This window comes from Idiotropiscis lumnitzeri, chromosome 17 (genome assembly GCF_059441095.1).
Source record: "Idiotropiscis lumnitzeri isolate Australia: NSW breed Sydney's pygmy pipehorse chromosome 17, RoL_Ilum_1.0, whole genome shotgun sequence".
Classification (NCBI taxonomy): domain Eukaryota; kingdom Metazoa; phylum Chordata; class Actinopteri; order Syngnathiformes; family Syngnathidae; genus Idiotropiscis; species Idiotropiscis lumnitzeri.
In genome coordinates, this window is record NC_142407.1 from 9,436,307 (window position 1) to 9,454,906 (window position 18,600).

At 38.9% G+C, this 18,600-nt stretch overlaps 1 protein-coding gene across 1 annotated transcript in view; it reads left to right on the forward strand.

The window, feature by feature from the left end:
• The first annotated feature begins 504 nt into the window (after window positions 1-504).
• Window positions 505-18,600, forward strand: part of pknox2 (pbx/knotted 1 homeobox 2) — a 47,722-nt gene continuing 29,626 nt past the window's right edge. Inside the window, exons 1-2 of the mRNA XM_088280110.1 lie at window positions 505-570; window positions 14,288-14,358. The gene's annotated coding sequence lies outside the window, so the exon portion shown is untranslated. The remainder of the gene's footprint in view (window positions 571-14,287; window positions 14,359-18,600) is intronic.

An 18,600-nucleotide genomic window follows, 5' to 3' on the forward strand; every position in this document is an offset into this window, starting at 1 on the left:
GATAGCGCAGTTGATGCATGAGCGTAAAACGGCACAACAACACACGGCACGCATGAGTACTGGTAGTTTATTTTATTTTATTCCACAGTTGAGAAATACATGAAGAGTTTCCACTTGACTGGCCAAATATATATATATTTTTTACCGGCATATAATAATTTCGAATACAGTGGTCATTTTTACACGTTGACTATTTAAGTACAGTGGTTGTGGTGTTTACACTGGTCCGACCGTATTGATAAACTAAAACGAGGTATTTGCCCTCAAAGTTTTTGCTACTTGCTTTTGACCATGCCTATTAGCATACAATCTTTATACGTTTTTAAAGGTGTATAATATAAAAAAAAAATCCCAATCCATTTCCATCTTTTTCATGGCGCCCAACAAGTGCACTCATTTTTCCGATGGACACTGAAGGCATCAGCGGCACTGTTATGCGTTGAGAAAATGGGGGAGCGGAGACCGAGCAGGAGATGGGAGGGGCTTACCATGTGTGACGTCATTGGCTGCGTGGAGGAGTATAGGCTGTGCTGTCAAGCCTGTGTCAGTCTGATGAAGATTGGCATGCAGGTAAGCTGTCATTCATTTTCAATGTCAGTGCTTGTGAGCAAGGCTTTACATTCGAGCGGGCCTTTCCCCCTTTCCCCCCCTTCTTTACAAAAGGCAGGACATTGTTCATGGAGTCAGACAGGCAGCCAGGCCGGAGTGGGAGAGGGAGGGAGAGAGGGAGGAAGAGAAAGAGGGAGGGGGAGTAGAGGAGGGGAGGAAAAAAAGAGGGAAAGGAGGGAACGCGTCTTCTGGTGCTGGACAGACACACCAGTGGATTTTTTTTCCCTCCGTTTGGATTGAAATGTGTCGACGGTTTTTGCAGCGAATGCACGTCGGATGTGTTTTCGACGGTTTTGCTGGTTGTTGTTTATCCGAAATAAGGTTATAGATATGCTAGCGGTACTCGGATCTAGTTAGTTTTCAATGCAATTGTCGCTAAACGATTAAACAGCGGAAGTGATTGTTTGTAAACGAGTAATTGCTGTGCAATTGAACCTTTTGTGCCATCACCACGTTCGATTATGTAGTTGATGCATTTCATTGAAAAATACTTTCAAATTTCAAGTAAAATGCTGAAGTAAATATACGCTTTTGTCACTAGAATGCTACTTGCTGGATAGTGATAATAGTTAATGGTACACAACGCAAGATAGTTAGATACTGTATACCCTGCTCTGTTCTAGTACCAACAACATTAATTCCCCCCTAAATAAACAAAACAGAAAACTCAAAAAATAACATGCAATCGCTCGACATTTTTGTGTCATTTCTCTGCTGTTACTTAACTGTGAGTTGTACCTTTGTAAATGTGTGCCAAGCAACTGTCTTTTGTTCACAGTTTGATATTGGAACATAGTGTGAATTCTATGAAGAAAGAAAAAGAACCCGTGTGTGTGTGTGTGCGTGTGCGTGTGTGTGCGCGCGCGACCCTCAAAGCCTACCGTTGAAATTCACTACTCTTAAAGTGTGAATATTTACATTCAATCTATCAGACTAAAACCATCTCTGAAGAAAATTTACCTTCTTTGTAACACTTTATATTCCCCATGACGAATTTGACTTTACTTATCTTATCAGCCATATTTGATTGACTTAAGAGAGCCCAGACTACTTCTAAGACATGCGAACTATCTGATTATCATGCTGAATGTGTCTTGGTAGTGAAAGTTTACAAGTCCCAGATTGACTGTGTAACTAAAATGATTTTTTTTTCTATATCTAGTCAGTTTTGAAGCATGCCCACCCATATGCTATATTAATCTCCAATAGATGACCAGCACACTCACAACCTTATCAATAGCTAGACATGACCACCTCTTTTCGTTGGTGGAAAGGTACAACACAACAATAGCGATCCACAGCGAATACTTGAAAGGCAGCCTTTTTTTCTTTTTTAATTTTTTTTTTACAATAGTTTAATTAAACATGCCCTCACCATTTATAGACTGATCATGCGCTTCCCTGAGAAATCTCAATTGTGATTTAGACCTCTTAAGTACCATTGTCAGACACATTTGACATATGCAGTGTTCTGAGGATTAAGTGTTACTGTTGCTGTCATCCTGTCCCTACGTTTAAATAAAAGTCTGCACTGAATACAGTACAGCAACACATAAGTTAAAAGAAATCATCACCCATGGCAATTGTTTGTTCTTTATTATAATGTGTCACCAGTTAGGGACAATTGCAATTGAGTGTGTTCTTAAAACATGCTGAGATCGTAATTGATGATTTGTGTCATTGGACATGCAGCCCGCAAGTATTCTGTCACTATTTACATATTTCTCTGCATATATTACAAGATGAGGAGTAACACTTTCCTGCAGTTTTGGAGCAGGGGGAAATTGCTAATAGGGCTGTCACTATTGAATATTATTAGACCCAATTGTATAGATTAGGGCTGGAAATAACGATTAGTTTAAAAATGGAACACAAAGATAATCAGTCCACTTTCCCGGGGGACCACATGAATCGGATATTAACTGTTGAGAAGCTGAAATTCCGAGCATTTGGACAAGTTGAAATTCTTAAAGATATCTAAACGATTTATTGATTATCAAAAATAATTAGATTAATATGATAATGGATTAGTTGTTGCAGGCCCTAGCACGACCCTCAGGAGGAGAAGTGGCTTGGATAATGCATGGATGGATGAGTTTTTGTTTAATCGATTAAACATTGCTCCTCTAATATTAATTTTTCAATCAATGAATCCAATAATTGATTGTGTATTGCAAGTGTATTACAAAACCAATTTTCCCCCAATTACTATTAATTCCAATTAGTATAGGTTATTTGATATTGTTAAATTATTAAAAAAACAACAGCAGCCAAACAACAATCAAGCAATATCACCCAAGTAGGTTTGTTGTTGTACTAATCGGCCTTTTTGAAACAGAATCAGTTACTGTTCCGATCATTGTTTTCCAAAGTAAAAGCTTGCAAATGACCTGTTTTGATTAAACACAAAATATAAAGACAGACTGCATGCTTACGCTTGCTCATTCCGCAGCCGGTGTTGCATTGGCATGATGCTCAGCAAGCCACCGGGGAGGAAGGTCGGAGAGCGATGGATTGACTTAATTTATGCTGGAGGCAGGTCAACATGCAAATGAATGATCTGACATATACTGTGAGGACATGGTGATGTCATGAAAATACATGATGTTAAGTCGCTTTTATAGCTTAGTAACTCGTTCATTTCCATTGACGAATATAGAAGCCAAAAAGTGCAGTCATTTTTCCTGGGCTGGTAGTTAATGAATATTCATCCCCACCCCCTAAAAAAAACAACTGAAACACAACTTTTTATTGTAAACTAAAAACATTTGGACTTAAGATGCGCAAACTCACCCACTTAATAGTTCACTATCAGGCAAGTAAAAAAAAAAAGGATCGTTGACGTCTTTAGCCGTCAATGGTAGTCAATGAGTTCAATGTTTTTGAGTCTAAAAAGAGTGTAAATTTATTTTTTTTAATTGTGTCTTCTCAATGTCCTGCTAAAAAGAACACATTTTACATCTGGGAAATCTGGTGTTGCCCTTCCTAACCGATTCCGCTAAACACATGTAAATCAATTGGCCTCGGTCTTGTTCTCAAACCTCTAGAAATGCTCTTGAGGTTAGGCGTGATTGAATGGGGTCTATAAAAAGTGAAAACCTCAGCATGGAAGAAGTCATTTAAAGGTTTTAGACATTAGGTAAGAAATTCAGCAGCAGCACAAACCGTTCCACGCTCATGCAATTGGATAGCAGTCCAATAATTTTTCTGCCAACCGTGGGGGACGCACACATGGATGCATGGATGCGTGCACCCCCCCCCCCCCCCCCCACACACACACCGTTAGCATGAGTGAAAATGTGCATTATGTACACTCTAATGTCCTCAACATCCAACGTGCCGTTTTAAGTTCTTTTGATGTCATTATTTTTGCAGTAAAAACTGTTATTTCGAGACATCAGTAGTTATTATTCAAGGATCAAGCACAAAATCAAATTAGCAACAGCTTATTATATATTCTGCATTTAAAGACGCTGAACCTCCTTGTGCTTTTGGTTCTTATCTCTAGTGGAATGCAGATAATCCTAATAAATGAAGAGCGCTTCACACAGAGAAATATGAAGCCTGGCTGTAAATCCTGAATTTATTATATTTGAGAATCCTGGTAACAGCCGAAGTGGCAGAGGTTTAAAATATTTGATTTCAATTCAACAGCAGATCACCGCTTAGGAAATCTTGGCAAGCTGAGCCTTACACTGCTTTTGTGCTTCTGTCTGATATTAATAAATTGCTATTTAAGATGAAATGGTTTGAATGCCTAAAATCACGATTTTAGTGACAAAATTATGTGGAGGAAAAAAAATACATGCACCTGAAACGTAATGATTTATTTGTCTCTTTTTCATACAAAAAAAGTGGACCATCTGCAGCTGCACTTTTTTTCACTTCCGAAATTAGAAAACAGCTAAATCCAAACAGAATTTTCATGCAATACAGAAGAGATGAGATGTTGGCACTTTAACACCAGTACTTTGTTTTTTTCTGTTCAATATCACTTGAAAAGAATTAAGTAGCATAAATAAAGCAAAACTCTTGTTTTGTTAGTAGAATAAAATGCCCGAGCAAATTGTACTTTAAAAGTGCATTCAAGTGGTGAAAAGAAGAGCTATCACATGCAAATCCAGGAAATGCATGTAATGAGATGCTAACCACTAGCGCGCTAATCTGAAGAGATGTCGTCCCATCAGGATAATGACTTTTAACTAACTGGGCGTTTAGCAATCGCGCCTTGCATTGCGCTGTTAGCTGCTATTGCTAATCTTGTTGCGCTACTGCACACATGTGGCACAGAATACAAAAGCTGAGAAAGTTTCAATGTAGTTGAGAAAACTATTCTAAGAGTGGTATGGTACGGAAAGTTTTTATGTATTTCTTGCCAGGTTTATCGGTAAATTGGTCTAATCCCAAATGGACAAACAGTTGAGCACTTAGCACATTTATAAATCCACTGGTCATCAGATTTCATTGTCATTTTACCATTTCAGAAAGGAACGGTGTCACCCTTTTATATACAAATTATAGCCAGCTCATGAGGCTTTTTTGAAAATTCAGAAATTGATCAAGTGGAACATTCAAACTGGGTGAATTCCATCAATGCACGATGCCACACTGCCCCCTAGAGGCCAACGTGTGCATACAACAGAAACAGCCTATATTTGTATTAGTATTTTCTTATTTTACTTTTCCTAATAATTTCATTGACTTTTCCTAATAATTTCTTTTGTTATTGTCCTTTTAAGGATTCAAGTAATTTTCCTTTCCACAAATTTCCACACGTCACAAAATATGATACCAGAGGTCCCAGGCTAGCACAGTAAGCGAAAATAAAGATAAATAACGCAAGCTAAAATAAATATGCTAAAAATATAAGGGAGATGCTAATTCACGGTTTGATGTGCATACAAGATGCAAGTCGTCAATGGTGTCGATGTAACATAATGAAAATGCCAGGGGCTTGACTTTCAAGAAACAAGCAAAAAATAGAATGTTATCTCTCTACAGCATAAAATAAAGAATTGGCATCAGTGGTATGCGTTTCTCACCGCTGCAGCACTTTTTCCAGCAGGGTCTCTGTTGTTCCTCCGCTGTTACTTTTATTGCAACGTTAACACACTCAAGAGAAGTTAGAAACTCATTAAATGAATGTCTTTTTATAATCACTTTACTATGTTGTTGTTTTTTTTTCTTGTCTCCTGGGGACAGTAACATCTACAGTATAGTTATTTGTAGAAGTGTCGCAGCAAAGAAGGTAACTGCTCGGGGCATGTGATCATGCGTGGAAAGCATGCTGTTGGGTTGAAGACATCTTAAAAAAAAGTTGTCACTCAAGGTATACACAGGTTAATAGTTCCCACGTTCCCTCAATCAATGGTTAAAATAACACAAACATATTGTACGGTGGCCGGGAAAGGTCACAATTGCAAACTCCACAACAAAACAACACTGAGCTACATCGTTATTGCAAAAGCCACAACGGTAGGGAATATTTTAATAGGGCTGGGTAGTGATGGGTAAATGAAGCTTCGAATCTGCTTCATGAACCAGTTGTAGTATTTTTGGGCTCCAGTAGATGGCACTGTCTGTTCAACATTGGGCTGAAAGCACACTGACTTGCCATTTTTTAAACCAACAGTGCCATCTACAGGACTCAAAAATACTACAACTGGTTCACGAAGCACATTTGAAGCTTCCCATCACTAGGGCTGGGTATTTATTCAAATTTCCAAAATCAATTCGATACACAAGGGCCCGATTCGATTTGATTTTCGATTCACTTTGATTCATTCAAGGATTTCACGCAATGCCAATTTGACTGCGTTTCATACGGAATACAAACGCATGCAAATTTTTTTAAGTATGAGTGTGTTAGCTGGAGCTGTGCACACGATTCGACTGGCTCTTAACATATCGGCTCCCTAAGGTCGTCTCATACTTCAAGTGTGTTATATTTTTTAAATGCTTTACAGTGACATTCACTAGTTTCAGTAAAACTCCGTGCTCCATGATTTACAGCTTGCCTCATACTAGAGTGAATCATGCATCTTTGGTGGTTTTGTACAAATTCTCAAGTTACGTATGTTGGATGTGTCAGAGGTCTGGACGTCAGAATCTGTGTAGATGAAAGGTAGCGTAAAATACGCTTCACACGCGCTAATGGGTGAATTTGGCGCAAATTAGTTTTTAGTTTGTTTTCAATGTGCCGTCTGTTGAGCAATGTGAGAAAGCAGAAGTCCATCAAGAGCCTTGGCGTCAACAGGGGTTGTTAAAGGTGTCCGGTCAATCCTCATTTGTTTCCTCACACTGTGATCGATTAAGCTCTGGCATATACAAAAGTAGAGAGAGGTAATGACAAGTTTTTCCAAAAGGGGCTTGCAGAAAGTTGAAAGCTAGATGCATGGCTCACCAGTATCGCTTTCATTACCGGCGATTTTGCCTTTTTATTGCTGTTTGGGGAAACTGTTAATGTAATGGCCGCTTTCTCTACAATAAAGCTCACGTTTGAATTGTGTCTGTACGTCTGCCCTGCAATGGGCAGATAAACACATCTTAGCTGCATTTATTTGCTGCCGGCATTGCGGGGTGGAGTTGTGACAGTGTGTCTAAAAAAAAAAAAAAAAAAAAAAAAAGGGACTTTCAACGGATGTGGGGAAAATGGAGGACTAGGCCGAGTGTGTTTTTTTTTTTTAAATAATGATGCTCTGCCTGATGCTCATGGAGTTGGCAATGAAGTTTAATAGCGAGATTAATTAATTGATCTGAACTTGCTGATTCGTCTCTGAAAGCCAACTCATCTTTGATGGACTCATTTAAAGCCCAGGAAAAAAACAACTTCTTGGAGTACTTTGTCACTAAATTGAGTCTTGGCTGTTAGCGTTGTTAAAGTTAGAGATAATTCTGTCGCACTGTGAGTGCCTTGACGAAGCGACTTGAGACACTTAGCCGCCTCCCTCCCATGGAGAGGGTGTTCAAAAATCCTTCTCATCTCCTCCATGTGTGAAATATATGATGCGCAAAACTGGTAGTGTCTTTCTCTCTCCTAGCATGGCCTTAAACAACTCAGAACCCTGTCGGCAGGCAATACGGCAAGACTTTTCTTGAATGGTCCGTCTTGAAAATTGCCTTGCAAGTGTATCTGCAATTAAATCCACACTTTTACCTCCTTCGGTTGTGGTTTAAAAAAGCAAGAATATATTTTAGATTTTCGAACGGTCGCCAGTTATTCTTTTGGGTGTGTTGATTCACGCTGCCCCATCACATGTGAGTATCACACTCACATTCATCACCTTCAACGTGAGGCCTGCGAGAAGGCGTGCTGTCACTAACTCGTGATCTGATTGGCTATCGCAACTGCCTATCAACTGTATGAGTTCCTACACTCACTTCGAACATACGCCTGCATTATTGTATCTGAAGACCTCAGACGAATAGTGAGTGCTTCTGGTATTATGAAATCTGCCTGGCAACACAAGCTAGCTAAATTCTGATTGGATAAAAACACTCACATAAAAATACATCACTAGGATATAATATGACGTGAAGAATATATTTAAAAATGAAATTAACATATATCATAAATATGATCATAATTTTTTGATTATGTTAGGCCAGCAGAGAAGGCCTTGACCGCCCACCACTGCTTAATAAAGGATATGGTACGGGTGTAGAAATGGGAATGGAAAGTCAGAAAGTGTGTTTTCATTTAATTTTAGATGGCAGTGAGAGCTTGAGAAAATTCACGTACAAAGTACCTGAATGTGCTTCATAAAAACTTTAGGCATCTTTTTTTTTTCCCGAATTCATTTATGAAGGGGGATTTTACAGCATTTGAAGAAATTATTCCATTCCATTGTTAAAAAAATTAGTCATGTGCATATTACAAAAAGGATGTTTTGATGCTGATTACGTCATTGACTTGGCTTCTGTAGCTTCTGACATCTTGTCGTCATTCATAAAAATAAACAGCTGCCATTTGTCATTTCATACACACAACCTAAAAATGTTCTATTAGCTCTTTGGAGGGTAGAGCATCTCCAAGGAATTCTCAACATACATCTGGAAGCGTTTAATTTTCATAAACTAATAAACTATTGAATTAAAGAGCAGAGAGATGGCGGTGAAACACCCACGCACACCTCCCACTCACGATGTAACTTCATAAAGCTTCATCTCCAAAGGGTGATGACAACATTGTGCTAAAATGAGTTAGAAACAGCTGCCATGGCAGCGCATGGGTAAATACGGCAGCTTGGAGGTGGAACAATGTCATGTGTGCAAACTTCCTCTCCATGAAACCGCTTCAACTCTGGTGGTGAAGGTCTCAATACTTCTGTGGGAATTATGTACTAAGCCCCCACCCATCCTCCTCCGCTCCACGACTCCACTATGGTGTCAGTGTGGCGCAAATGGAAGTTGGAAATCTGATAGCGTTGGCTGCCATTTGGATTGTTTATGTAGCTTTAAAGGGAAATATTTAGGAGGGAGAAGGCTGTAGGGTCAAGCCACCGCTGAAGGTAAATCAGTGCTCAAGTGCTTGATGGCGACGCTTGAATATCACATTTGACTGTTTAAGTGATTTCATTTGATATTGAAGGAGATGGAAGGGCACTCGTTGACTGACATTGTGTAAAACTTGTACAAAAAAGTACAAAGGTTTGTCACATTTTTAGCATGAGCATTCATAGACCACAGGTGGTAGAAAATCTGAATGAAAGTGCGCTAACGACATCGACAGAATTTATGCAACTGTGATAACTAGCCTGTGAGAAGTTTGTCCGTGTCGTGCGAGAACTCCCGTTATTGTCTTTTCCTTTCTGTCGCGGGCAAATAATTCATAAAGTGTGAGTTGGAATTTGAAACTCGCTTTCCCAATTCATTTGGATTATTCTTAAAAATAATATTCTCAACCTGCAATTTTTACAATTATCAATTGTATCCTGTTGAACGATTAATTAATTTATTGGCTCAGTCACGTTTTGCTCTTCCTTTTTTTTTTCCCCCTTGAGGAATATTATTTAAGTCTTTTTAAAATCATTCCCTCTCTCAGCATTAACAGCATTAAAAATATAAATGTTCTCACAACATGTAAACAAGATTAACAATTTCACTGTTCAAAAATTACTCATCACGCTGAATGTCTGTTCTCGCACCCCCTCCAGTGCCCTCAAAGCACCTTGGGTCCAAAAATTCCGACATGTCGATAACGATCTTTGGTGACATTTTTTTTTTTTTAACAAGAGTACGTCTTAGGTGTAGACATTACAAATTAGTGAGATATTAATGATATTACTATATCCAGAACAGAAGATGATGTGATTCTGTCCGGAGCAAGAAACGCTTTCCACTAAGACATCGCGACTGCTCTGTTTTTCCCCACATCACAAGAGAAGCCTCAGCAGGAAGCCGTCTGTTAAGTTGGTCATTGCTGCAACAACCAGAATTCCTTCTCCTTTTTTCTTTTTTCTTTCTCTCTTTACCCGTTTAGCTTTGTTCAGCTGCGGCATAACAATATCGAGGGATGCGGCATATTGGTTATTTGATGTACTTTCTCAAGATAACTATTTTCATAAAAAATCCGACTCGCATTCAGACCTATAAGTAACGCTAAAACGACCCAACAGTCAAGCTTCCTCAGACTCATCTCAGTCATGTCGTGTTATTTACCTTTGTGTAAGTGAAAGGACATATGCCGGCACAAAGGGCTGGACAGAGATAAAAATGGCAACAAACACTTACCCCTCCCATCCCCACATACAGATGGATCATTGTCAAATACCAGGCAATAGTCCATTAATTCCACTCTTTTTTTTTTAGAGACCTCCAGTCAGGGTTTCTCAAGCTGAATCTGGAAATTTGGACAACTATGTGAGTCTGTGACTTGTTTTGTCTGGCACAGCTGTCCTTATCAGTTGCAGGCTCGTTAAATGTTGGACTTATCCCCATGGCGATGCCGCACCGGCTCTGGTTACGCCTGTGGGACTGCCAGCTAAAGCCATTGTTTAGAGTCACTATAATGCCCTGGACTTTGCCTTCGCTGGTTGATGCACGGCAGACAACGTACAGTAAACGATACACAAACTGCTTTTGAGTAAAAGAAAATAAAAAATAAAATAAGAACACTGTGCTTTAGCAAAGGTTGAATTTTCTTCCTTTCCATCCATTTGGTGCTAATATCTAATGTGTGCGCAATACTTCTCAGGCCAAATATCCCGTTTGTTACAAGAACAAAAACATTATTTTTACACATCCGGCTGATCAGCGTTCTGTGGCACGCTCAGCTGCTAGGCATGACAACATCTATTGTGTGAGCATCTGCACACTGTAAATCTTAAATTCCACTCAAGAGTTTGAGGTTGGTTCGCTGGTCGTCGATGTGCTGCGAATTTCGTGGAATGACTTACTTGCTTTATAATGCAAAAGTGCTGGTTTTGCCACCATCTGAATGCTGAAGCAGTAAAAAACCTGTCTGGGTTTTATAGAGGTGGAATTTTGGCATAATGTCACTCCGACTATTAGCACAGAGTCTGTGCATGCCAATTGATCCTGCTGTTGTCATAGCAACGTGAACCACTAAACCTCTGTGCAGCTGTTGTTATGGAAGTCCTTGAACAGCTGGGGGCTATAGCCGCATAGACAATGTGGGAAAACTGTCTTTTGGTCCACTTCTTCCACCTTGACCCCCCGAAAATTCAACTGGGGAAGATTTTGGAATCTTAAAGACATCCATCTGGACATTTGTCTTCCTTCTTCGAGCCTTTGATAAGAACACATCAAGCGAAAAGGAAGAAGAAAGTTGAATGACTTTTTGTGCCACTTATGCACGCAGTAAAGTCAAGCATGCATATTGAACCACTCATATGAAGGAATGGAATTCATTATGCATACATAAAAAGGGAAAGGAAAAAGTGGCAAAATGTCTGGAGCTAGTTAATTAAAATTTAAACATTGGACTTTGCGGTGTTGCTTGGTTACAACATGGTTTATTGGTGGTCATGATGGTCAACATTGAACAAATGGAACTCACTGCTCATCAAGTGTTCTTTTGCGGAGTCTACATGTTGTTGTTTGTGACAATTCAAAATATTATCAGTCCTTGCCAACCGACATTCTTTAACTAATTAATCACAAAAAAGAAAAAAAGGCCATAATTAATTGCGATGAGTCACATTTTTCTACTACTATTTTTTGTGGAGCTTTTAACAGGTATTTACTTAAATAATATCTTGTAATTAATGTATAATAACCAAATGTGAAGTGTATTTGAAATCAAATACTGTTCTTTGATCTTTGAATACGATCTAAATTGAGTCATCTACGTACATTTTTCTTAGAAACAATTCTCAAAACTGCCCACAAGCACCAGACTCCACCTGCGTTGGTTTGCAAGGCCCAGTGGTAATTTGTTTTGTGGGGGATTTGCTAAAGATGCACAGCTAATATGGTTCAGTATTTAAATTTGGCTTTGCAATATATGCAAATTATTTTTGAAGTAAATAAAACAAAGTTAAAATATTTGATAACGTGAATTATTATTTTTTTTATCAATCTTTATTTAACACATACATTTTGACAGCCGTAATTATTACTATGTAATACAACTCTAGAAATGTAAATGGTATATTCCCCTTAAAAATATGTCATGGATATTTTGTAAATCTTCAGGCGGAAGTTTGCAACACTGGAAATTTTCAGAAATTTAAATTGCTAGAATGCATTACTACACATATGTCCATGCAGTTACAGGACTTATGTTTCCTCTGCGGCTTCTGTAACAAACATGGTGATTAGACCTCCAGCCCCCTGGGTGGAGCCCCGAGCTGCAGCGACTCTTGCTCTGATTTACTTTGACGTCAACAGGAAGGTCAGTCGGGTCCCAACGGTGTCATGCAGTATCGTTGAATGCTGTGTGGCAGCCTTGCTAGATGGAGAGAGAGAGAGAGAGACTCTTGTGGGATCCCTACAGGACAAGAGCCGAATCTGAAGAGGAAGGGCCATTTGAGCTTAAAGGGGCGTATGGGGGAATTATGAGGAGGCTAAAATGTTTTCTTTGTAGCTGAAAGAAACCCAAGATGCATTCTTTTCCAAAGCTCACAAGCCATGAAAGAGCATTTTGGCTATGAAACTCAAGCTAGAGCCTCTAGACTTTTTCTTTTTTTGTTTCATTGGGTTTTGGTCATGACTTTACTATATTAATGTCATATTTAGTTTCAGGTTTGATCTTTTTATTTCCAGGAAGAACCAGATGCATTCTCAGGATTCATTTTGCGCAGGTTGCAGTTTATTTAAGGAAATACTTGCACTGTGTGATACATTTAATTTACATTGATTACATCATAAAGTTGACAAAGCATAAACTAGTGCTGCATATATATGTATGATTTAGGAGTTTGCGCTCCTGTCTTTCTTGGGTAGCGCAATGAAGGAGTGGACAACTCTTGTATCTGCAAAATTGGGGAGGGATGGCGGGAGGGATAATAAATAATGAAACCGCTGTGGTGTCGCCAATGTCGAATGTTCCGGATGGCATATTTCAATGAATATTCTGTCAAGGGAAAAAAAAAACATGGAGAGAGTTGATGTTTCTAAAAAAAAAAAAAGTTTACATTTTAGTTGATTGTTCATTAATAAGTGGAAATTTGTCTTCAGCACTTTTAACCAAGTCTACATTTTCTTTCCATTTTTTTTTTATCCCAATACATGATTATTGGATTTTCAGGAGCATATCCCAATACCCAAATATCCGATAGCAGCAGCCGTAATACATAGCATAGTATCAACCTCCTTTCCCCCATCAGTTTGTACAAATAAAAGTTTTTCTTAGCCCCTTTTATACACAGACACACATCATCACAGGGCCTCTGGTTATCCCCGCATACCTTACCACACACAGTAGTCCCCACTGAGCAGTGTTAAAGTGAATAAACACCATCCCATCAGAAGCTCTGTGTTCGTGGGTTGCTGGAGGTAGGAGGGCAGTTGTGAGAGCTGACCGTACTCCCACTGTTCAGGGGGAGCTTTAAGCGAAAGATCATGTGTCCAGCCCTGAATGCATGATTGAACTTAAATCTTTTGCATGTGCGCCATACCGCAAACTTTAGTGCTGTGATGCTTCATGAGGAGCTGTCAGTCATTTGCTCAAGAGAATTTGAGCTGATTTTGTTTATCCATAGATACATATAATTACATGTACAGAATTTTATTTGCGAATACACAGTATTGCATGGAAATACAAAGGGTAATTCATCGCTTTCAATATTTCTAGGTCAGGTAAATAGGATATCACCTGATATTTTGAACATCATTTTTTTACAGATTGACAGTGTATAGCGACTCTTATTACATTTTTGTCTAGATTAACAAACTTTATGATGACCACAAAACCTCAAAATATGCACCGCAATATCTGTTACATTCTCACGTGACTGTCCCGCTCTCCTTCTTTTTGTATTACGATCAAGAATTAGTAGCTCAATTGAATCGAGTTTATATCATATCTCAATGTTGCTAAAAGTGAAGAAAATGTGCTAGAAACAGGAAGTTGACGCAAACTGATTTGCCCTTCATGGCCACATAAAATGAGGTCGCGGGCCAGCTCTGGCCCCCGGGCCTTGAGTTTGACACCTGTATTGTATATGATCTATATTTTGCCACGCATCTGTTTAACAGAGTAATCTTTTGACAGGCTCTTTGTGAAGAGTTGGACCCTGGGCCTCTGTGCAAACACAACTGAAAACTGCTGTGGGCCAGCTAACTGTAAGTAAATGTTCTAATACTCACCAGAAAGTGCCCAAAAGCACAAATATTTACAAAAAAATTGCTCCATGGAGTCATTATCTATGTATCTATGTATCTATCTAGCTATCTAGCTATCAATCTAGCTAGCTAGCTAGCTAGCTAGATAGCTATATCTATCTATCTGTCTCCGATCAGAATCAAAATGTGCAAAACGGTAAGTGCAATTATAAGCTTATGTTCAAATACCAAAACATATTTGTCCTGCAAAAGTCATTTTCTTTCTCAAAATCCTAACGACATCTCAGTACATATTTGTGTCACGGAACCAGTCAGTGCCATCACATCAGCAAGTCATTGTGTATGAATAAGTCAGGGAAATGACTTAATCATGTTGTCAATATGACATTACTCTGGAGAAATGTTCTGATGTAAACTGCCGCTTAAGAGTTGATGACAAATTCAAGGGGAGGCGCCAGGATTTTTTTTTCTATCCCGGGTTTTGACTGATACATAGCGGGGCTGAGATTCACATTCTACTTTTACTGTTTGCATTGTAATTTGTTGACAAACTAACTCATTGTGATATCGACAGGAGGAAAAAAACAGTACTGCATAAAAGAAAAAAAATGAAAAAAAGTAGAAATCTGAATTGAGGACAAGCTCCTTCGGGAAAATTGTACAGGCAATGCTGCAGGAATTACACTGCAGTCTTACTTCCTTTGGTCCACAAATTCTCATCCACCTCACAACAATTATTTCCACGTGCTATGAGCTATTTCAGAAAGCAAACATTGGCTGACCTAATGCTTCACATTTCCCTTCGTTAGAAAGTAAAGATTCCCCTGTGAAATATATTTGAATTGAAATGTATAGAAACGTACTTGACCTATCACAACAACTTCTTCAACCATAGTTTACTCATTTAGTAACAATTAGTTTGGATAAATTCAATTCCGATCTGAAAAACTGTAAATGCTTATAATACGCCTGTACAGTATAAAAGAAAAGTCAACTGCAGAGACAATAAAAGACAGCTTATGAGGCAGCTGCACACATGGCAATGTTTAGCTAAAGGCTCGAGGAGGTCTGGTTACACTGTGCCATTTTTGTGTTCCTCCAAAAAGGAAAGACTACATCACATAGCCAATGTCCACGGGCCCTCAGATTTTTAAGCGCTAACCTTCCTCCAAGCATACCACCCTCGTCAGAGTCTCCAAAATTGTTTCGCTATTAATTGTTTTTGCCTAAATTAGGTTTAGGTTGTCCATGTTTTTGAGATCACCCTTAAAAACGTGAATGAACAATGCTTGCTACATTAAGGTGGTATCAGTGTTTCTTGGAAATGGTGACAAGAAAAAGTATTTGTGACCATTGTGAATGTCTGCAAAAAAAAAAAAATATGACCACAGTGATGCTCACTTCCCAAAACTTGAAGGGAAATATCAGCGATTAGAAAAAAAAAAATTGCAGACAAATTACATATAGTTCATGCAGTAATCCCTACATTAGTTGAACAGCAGTGCAAAAAAGATAAATCGGAAGGGTGAGACCATCTTACTTTAGCACTAAGACCTTGGCTGCTGTTGACAGCGGCCGCTTGATGTTCTATTGTGGACAACCCACTTGGGACTCCATCATGGACTATTGTGGGAGCCAGTCCGCCCATTACCGGTTTGCGTCCCAGACACTCGCTTCTTGCCTTGGCACTTGATTTATCAGCCAAAAACTCCATTATACCCGTGTCACCCTCTCCTTCTCATGCCCCTGGGTCCTTTGTAGTCTAGCTCCCCCACCTCCGGTCCTCCCCCCCGAAATCATCATTGTAGTCAGCTGCAGAGGCCACGGTGCTGTTGTCCATTGGTTGGCGAGTGGGCAGCGTGCCCGTTTAAGTACGGGAGCTTCCTTGATGGAAGGCCTTTGGAGATCATGTTTCTGCCACCTGTCAGTCAGCTTATGAAGTAGGGAAAGGAGCCAAGCTTGGTTGGCACTGCTGAGGTTGAATACGGTGGGGTGAATATGAGCGATGCCATTGCAGCCTGACAGCAAGGCTGCATTAGTCACCCAGACATTTTAAGTCATTATTTTTAATTTTGGATATTTTCACAGTTATTCTCTTAACATACTGAAGGCATGTTTAGATTAGAAAGTGGTGGGCAATTAATTTTGCAAAGGTGCCCTACAAAATGGAATAAGGAAACCTGCTAGCCTCAACTTTTTCTGTATTATTTTCTTTGGATTTAGAAATGTATTTATTTTTTTTTTCAATAAATTGCTACGTATGTTTAGATATGGTAGGCTATGTGTTGTTAAAATAAGGGAATCCAAATTTTAAATATAAGTATAAGTGGACATTAAAATGACATCTTTACAATTTAAAAATGATAAAATTAATTTTTCCCGCCAACTCATCAAACCATTCCTAGTCGGGGTTCCAAAATATATCGATAAGTGGGAAGTCGAATATCATTGACTGTGATGTATAATGATACAGTGATGGTCTATTAAATTGCGTATTTACATGCAGTATTATCTGACTTTCTTCCCTCTACCATGCAGATTATAAAAATAGTAGCGAGAGACGTCTGAAAAGTTGCTAAATGTAGCCAAAATGTTGCTAAATTAGCAACACTGCAGACGCAAGTTGGAGTGCTTGTGCAAGACCACGTTTGTGCCAACATCCTCACGTGCGCACACAAAATCAAAGCATATCTTTCAAAATAAAAGCACCAGATATTTTATAATTGTCGTTGACGACTGTGAGTGGCCTCTCTCGACTAACCAACCATTCCCACTTTCGTCCATTTACGTCAAATTTACAGGCTATAATTGCGTGTTTTTGAAATGTGGAATGGTTTTTGGACATTGAGAAAATACATTTTAGGACTTTCCCACAGAAAGCCCCGAGCTGAGATTTGTATACTACCTATCGCTACGATGGATTTCAATCATGAGTGAAAATGAGAAAAGCATAAACGACACTTGACTGTTATTCCACGAGGTAGCCTTGAAGGCATGCATTTGTTCGTCATTGCATTGTGGCAAAAACAACATCTAGACAAAGATGGTTATAACTTTGCTTTCATTCTACAAACAAAGCCGTATGAAAATAAAAACTCACTCGTATAGGTGGGCCCTCAGGAATTACATTGACGTTGCTCTTAACCAATAAAACTAGCCAGAGCTATGGTATCAATACTCCATTAGAAACGAGTGTGTGTGTGTGGGTGTGTGCGTATGCATCCACAAGTGTTGTTGAAGTCTTAACATTAAGATTTGAGGATAGATGACGAAAAAAAAAATGTCTAGAAAATCTACATTTCCCACTTTGCTACAGCATTTGTCGCTGCCACCAAATTTAGACGTAAATAACGAAAACCTAGTCGGGTATTCAAATGCAGCTCGACAGCTTTGATCATGCTCTCGTTTTTCGTTTGTGGAATAAATGCAATGTTGAAACGATTGGATGTAGATGGCACTGTTGGTTTAACTAAAGGGTTTAAAAAATGGCAAGTCTGTGTACTTTCAGCCCAATGTTGAACAGAGAGTGCCATCTGCTGGAGCCCAAAAATACTACAACTGGTTCATGAAGCAGATTTGAAGATTCATTTACCCATCACTAGGTTTCGACCCTTATTTTTAAAACGCCAGAGTTATTCTTACCATGAAATCAAAATATGACAAATGATGCAGTATTTAATCAATGGTTTGACTAAAACTGTATTTTTTTCGGAATCAAACAGTACCAATGCAAAGTATGTTTAAGTTTTTCTTTCTCAAATCAACATCACAAATTTTCTCTTTTATTTTGAAGTGGTTATACTTGAGCTATACCATAACGCACACCAATTTGGGAGCTGCTTTCATTTATATTCAGTAAAAATAGTCCAGTTCAAAGTCCCTTAGATGCATATAAACATCATACAAGTTGATGGAAACAGATGGATGCTCATCGACAAATTGCTAAAAAGAAATACTCAACATTCATAGAACTTGCCTTAAGACATGTAAAATAATAGTTAACCCGCAAATAAACCTCACAGCCCATTTATAAAGATTACAAAACTCTTGAACACGGATTGCAGGTATTCTCCATGTCTATGAAGTGCTAAGCAAAATATTCGGTTGATCGCAATCACATCCTCCCTGACCTCGCAAAAGTTTAAGGTTACGGTGATGCTCTTCATTATTACGTTCGCAGTGTGAGCTCCAGATTTCCCTCCATCACATTTACTACCTCTCTGCAAAAAAAATCCATCCATA